This window comes from Phyllobates terribilis, unplaced genomic scaffold (assembly GCF_046119375.1).
Source record: "Phyllobates terribilis strain yellow unplaced genomic scaffold, ASM4611937v1 Scaffold_20__1_contigs__length_20440879, whole genome shotgun sequence".
Taxonomy (NCBI): domain Eukaryota; kingdom Metazoa; phylum Chordata; class Amphibia; order Anura; family Dendrobatidae; genus Phyllobates; species Phyllobates terribilis.
The window spans coordinates 665,059-672,448 of NW_027362780.1; positions in this window are offsets into that span (position 1 = coordinate 665,059).

Genomic DNA, 7,390 nt, shown 5'->3' on the forward strand with positions numbered 1-7,390 from the left:
CAAATTAATAAAGCATAGGATAAAACAACATAAATAAAATTTAATAAAGCAAAGGATAAAACAACATAAATACAATTTAATAAAGCATAGGATAAAACCACATGAATACAATTTAATAAAGCATAGGATAAAATAACATAAATACAATTTAATAAAGCATAGGATAAAACAACATATATACAAATTAATAAAGCATAGGATAAAACAACATAAATACAATTTAATAAAGCATAGGATAAAACAACATAAATAAAATTTAATAAAGCATAGGATAAAACAACTTAAATACAATTTAATAAAGCATAGGATAAAACAACATAAATACAATTTAATAAAGCATAGGATAAAACAACATAAATACAATTTATTAAAGCATAGGATAAAACAACATAAATACAATTTAATAAAGCATAGGATAAAACAACATAAATACAATTTAATAAAGCATAGGTTAAAACAACATAATTACAATTTAATAAAGCATAGGTTAAAACAACATAAATACAATTTAATAAAGCATAGGATAAAACAACATAAATACAATTTAATAAAGCATATGTTAAAACAACATAAATACAATTTCATAAAGCATAAGATAAAACAACATGAATATAATTTTGTAAAGCATAAGATAAAACAACATGAATACAATTTAATAAAACAAAGTTTAAAACAACATAAATACAATTTAATAAAGCATAGGATAAAACAACATAAATACAATTTAATAAAGCATAGGATAAAACAACATAAATACAATTTATAAAGCATAGGATAAAACAACATAAATACAATTTAATAAAGCATAGGATAAAACAACATTAATACAATTTAATAAAGCATAGGATAAAACAACATAAATACAATTTAATAAAGCATAGGGTTAAACAACATTAATACTATTTAATAAAGCATATGATTAAACCACATAAATACAATTTAATAAAGCATATGATAAAACCACATAAATATAATTTAATAAAGCATAGGATAAAACAACATAAATACAATTTAATAAAGCATAGGATAAAACAACATAAATACAATTTAATAAAGCATAGGATAAAACAACATAAATAAAATTTAATAAAACATAGGATAAAACAACATAAATACAATTTAATAAAGCATAGGATAAAACAACATAAATACAATTTAATAAAGCATAGGATAAAACAACATAAATACATTTTAATAAAGCATAGGATAAAACAACATAAATACAATTTAATAAAGCTTAGGATAAAACAACATAAATACAATTTAATAAAGCATAGGACAAAACAACATAAATACAATTTAATAAAGCATAGGATGAAGCAACATAAATTCAATTTAATAAAGCATAGGATAAAACAACATAAATACAATTTAATAAAGCATACGATAAAACAACATAAATACAATTTAGTAAAGCAGAGGTTAAAACAACATAAATACAATTTAATAAAGCATAGGCTAAAACAACATAAATACAATTTAATAAAGCATATGTTAAAACAACATATATACAATTTAATAAAGCATAGGATAAAACAACATAAATTCAATTTAATAAAGCATAGGATAAATCAACATAAATACAATTTAGTAAAGCATAGGATAAAACAACATAAATACAATTTAATAATGCATAGGTTAAAACACCATAAATACAATTTAATAAAGCATAGTTTAAAACAACATAAATAAAATTTAATAAAAGCATAGGATAAAACAACATAAATACAAATTAATAAAGCATAGGATAAAACAACATAAATAAAATTTAATAAAGCAAAGGATAAAACAACATAAATACAATTTAATAAAGCATAGGATAAAACCACACAAATACAATTTAATAAAGCATAGGATAAAATAACATAAATACAATTTAATAAAGCATAGGATAAAACAACATATATACAATTTAATAAAGCATAGGATAAAACAACATAAATACAATTTAATAAAGCATAGGATAAAACAACATAAATAAAATTTAATAAAGCATAGGATAAAACAACTTAAATACAATTTAATAAAGCATAGGATAAAACAACATAAATACAATTTAATAAAGCATAGGATAAAACAACATAAATACAATTTATTAAAGCATAGGATAAAACAACATCAATACAATTTAATAAAGCATAGGATAAAACAACATAAATACAATTTAATAAAGCATAGGTTAAAACAACATAATTACAATTTAATAAAGCATAGGTTAAAACAACATAAATACAATTTAATAAAGCATAGGATAAAACAACATAAATACAATTTAATAAAGCATATGTTAAAACAACATAAATACAATTTCATAAAGCATAAGATAAAACAACATGAATATAATTTTGTAAAGCATAAGATAAAACAACATGAATACAATTTAATAAAACAAAGGTTAAAACAACATAAATACAATTTAATAAAGCATAGGATAAAACAACATAAATACAATTTAATAAAGCATAGGATAAAACAACATAAATACAATTTATAAAGCATAGGATAAAACAACATAAATACAATTTAATAAAGCATAGGATAAAACAACATTAATACAATTTAATAAAGCATAGGATAAAACAACATAAATACAATTTAATAAAGCATAGGGTTAAACAACATTAATACTATTTACTAAAGCATATGATTAAACCACATAAATACAATTTAATAAAGCATATGATAAAACCACATAAATATAATTTAATAAAGCATAGGATAAAACAACATAAATACAATTTAATAAAGCATAGGATAAAACAACATAAATACAATTTAATAAAGCATAGGATAAAACAACATAAATAAAATTTAATAAAACATAGGATAAAACAACATAAATACAATTTAATAAAGCATAGGATAAAACAACATAAATACAATTTAATAAAGCATAGGATAAAACAACATAAATACATTTTAATAAAGCATAGGATAAAACAACATAAATACAATTTAATAAAGCTTAGGATAAAACAACATAAATACAATTTAATAAAGCATAGGACAAAACAACATAAATACAATTTAATAAAGCATAGGATGAAGCAACATAAATTCAATTTAATAAAGCATAGGATAAAACAACATAAATACAATTTAATAAAGCATACGATAAAACAACATAAATACAATTTAGTAAAGCAGAGGTTAAAACAACATAAATACAATTTAATAAAGCATATGTTAAAACAACATATATACAATTTAATAAAGCATAGGATAAAACAACATAAATTCAATTTAATAAAGCATAGGATAAAACAACATAAATACAATTTAGTAAAGCAGAGGTTAAAACAACATAAATACAATTTAATAAAGCATATGTTAAAACAACATATATACAATTTAATAAAGCATAGGATAAAACAACATAAATTCAATTTAATAAAGCATAGGATAAAACAACATAAATACAATTTAATAATGCATAGGTTAAAACACCATAAATACAATTTAATAAAGCATAGTTTAAAACAACATAAATAAAATGTAATAAAAGCATAGGATAAAACAACATAAATACAAATTAATAAAGCATAGGATAAAACAACATAAATAAAATTTAATAAAGCAAAGGATAAAACAACATAAATACAATTTAATAAAGCATAGGATAAAACAACATAAATACAGTTTAATAAAGCATAGGATAAAACAACATAAATACAATTTAATAAACCATAGGATAAAACAACATAAATACATTTTAATAAAGCATAGGTTAAAAAAACATAAATTCAATTTAATAAAGCATACGACAAAACAACATAAATACAATTTAATAAAGCATAGGTTAAAACAATATAAATACAATTTAATAAAGCATAGGATAAAACCAAAGAAATGCAATTTAAAAAAGCATAGGATAAAACCACATGAATACAATTTAATAAAGCATAGGACAAAACAACATAAATACAATTTAATAAAGCATAGGATAAAACAACATAAATACAATTTAATAAAGCATAGGATAAACAACATAAATACAATTTAATAAAGCATAGGACAAAACAACATAAATACAATTTAATAAAGCATATGTTTAAACAACATAAATACAATTTAATAAAGCATAAGATAAAACAACATGAATACAATTTAGTAAAGCATAAGATAAAACAACATGAATACCATTAAATAAAGCGTAGGTTAAAACAACATAAATACAAGTTAATAAAGCATAGGATAAAACAACATAAATACAATTTAATAAAGCATAGGATAAAACAACATAAATACAATTTAATAAAGCTTAGGATAAAACAACATAAATACAGTTTAATAAAGCATAGGATAAAACAACATAAATACAATTTAATAAAGCATAGGACAAAACAACATAAATACAGTTTAATGAAGCATAGGATAAAACAACATAAATAATATGTAATAAAGCATAGGATAAAACAACATCAATACAATTTAATAAAGCATAGGATAAAACAACATAAATACAATTTAATAAAGCATAGGTTAAAACAACATAAATACAATTTAATAAAGCATAGGATAAAACAACATAAATACAATTTAATAAAGCATAGGTTAAAATAACATAAATACAATTTAATAAAGCATAGGATAAAATAACATAAATACAATTTAATAAAGCATAGGATAAAACAACATATATACAATTTAATAAAGCATAGGATAAAACAACATAAATACAATTTAGTAAAGCATAGGTTAAAACAACATAAATACAATTTAATAAAGCATATGTTAAAACAACATAAATACAATTTAATAAAGCATAAGATAAAACAACATGAATATAATTTAGTAAAGCATAAGATAAAACAACATGAATACAATTTAATAAATCATAGGTTAAAACAACATAAATGCAATTTAATAAAGCATAGGATAAAACAACATAAATACAATTTTATAAAGCATAGGATAAAAAAACATAAATACAAATTAATAAAGCAGAGGATAAAACAACATAAATACTATTTAATAATGCATAGGATAAAACCACATATATACAATTTAATAAAGCACAGGATAAAATAACATAAATACAATTTAATAAAGCATAGGATAAAACAACATAAATACAATTTAATAAAGCATATGTTAAAACAACATAAATACAATTTAATAAAGCATAAGATAAAACAACATGAATATAATTTAGTAAAGCATAAGATAAAACAACATGAATACAATTTAATAAAGCATAGGTTAAAACAACATAAATACAATTTAATAAAGCATAGGATAAACAACATAAATACAATTTAATAAAGCATAGGATAAAACAACATAAATACAATTTATAAAGCATAGGATAAAACAACATAAATAAAATTTAATAAAGCATAGGATAAAACAACATAAATAAAATTTAATAAAGCATAGGATAAAACAACATAAATACAATTTAATAAAGCATAGGATAAAACAACATAAATACAATTTAATAAAGCTTAGGATAAAACAACATAAATACAATTTAATAAAGCATAGGACAAAACAACATAAATACAATTTAATAAAGCATAGGACAAAACAACATAAATACAATTTAATAAAGCATAGGATGAAGCAACATAAATTCAATTTAATAAAGCATAGGATAAAACAACATAAATACAATTTAATAAAGCATACGATAAAACAACATAAATACAATTTAGTAAAGCAGAGGTTAAAACAACATAAATACAATTTAATAAAGCATATGTTAAAACAACATATATACAATTTAATAAAGCATAGGATAAAACAACATAAATTCAATTTAATAAAGCATAGGATAAAACAACATAAATACAATTTAGTAAAGCATAGGTCAAAACAACATAAATACAATTTAATAAAGCATAGGATAAAACAACATAAATGCAATTTAATAAAGCATAGGATAAAACAACATAAATACAATTTAATAATGCATAGGTTAAAACACAATAAATACAATTTAATAAAGCATAGTTTAAAACAACATAAATAAAATGTAATAAAAGCATAGGATAAAACAACATAAATACAAATTAATAAAGCATAGGATAAAACAACATAAATAAAATTTAATAAAGCAAAGGATAAAACAACATAAATACAATTTAATAAAGCATAGGATAAAACAACATAAATACAGTTTAATAAAGCATAGGATAAAACAACATAAATACAATTTAATAAACCATAGGATAAAACAACATAAATACATTTTAATAAAGCATAGGTTAAAAAAACATAAATTCAATTTAATAAAGCATACGACAAAACAACATAAATACAATTTAATAAAGCATAGGTTAAAACAATATAAATACAATTTAATAAAGCATAGGATAAAACCAAAGAAATGCAATTTAAAAAAGCATAGGATAAAACCACATGAATACAATTTAATAAAGCATAGGACAAAACAACATAAATACAATTTAATAAAGCATAGGATAAAACAACATAAATACAATTTAATAAAGCATAGGATAAACAACATAAATACAATTTAATAAAGCATAGGACAAAACAACATAAATACAATTTAATAAAGCATATGTTTAAACAACATAAATACAATTTAATAAAGCATAAGATAAAACAACATGAATACAATTTAGTAAAGCATAAGATAAAACAACATGAATACCATTAAATAAAGCGTAGGTTAAAACAACATAAATACAAGTTAATAAAGCATAGGATAAAACAACATAAATACAATTTAATAAAGCATAGGATAAAACAACATAAATACAATTTAATAAAGCTTAGGATAAAACAACATAAATACAGTTTAATAAAGCATAGGATAAAACAACATAAATACAATTTAATAAAGCATAGGACAAAACAACATAAATACAGTTTAATGAAGCATAGGATAAAACAACATAAATAATATGTAATAAAGCATAGGATAAAACAACATCAATACAATTTAATAAAGCATAGGATAAAACAACATAAATACAATTTAATAAAGCATAGGTTAAAACAACATAAATACAATTTAATAAAGCATAGGATAAAACAACATAAATACAATTTAATAAAGCATAGGTTAAAATAACATAAATACAATTTAATAAAGCATAGGATAAAATAACATAAATACAATTTAATAAAGCATAGGATAAAACAACATATATACAATTTAATAAAGCATAGGATAAAACAACATAAATACAATTTAGTAAAGCATAGGTTAAAACAACATAAATACAATTTAATAAAGCATATGTTAAAACAACATAAATACAATTTAATAAAGCATAAGATAAAACAACATGAATATAATTTAGTAAAGCATAAGATAAAACAACATGAATACAATTTAATAAATCATAGGTTAAAACAACATAAATACAATTTAATAAAGCATAGGATAAAACAACATAAATACAATTTTATAAAG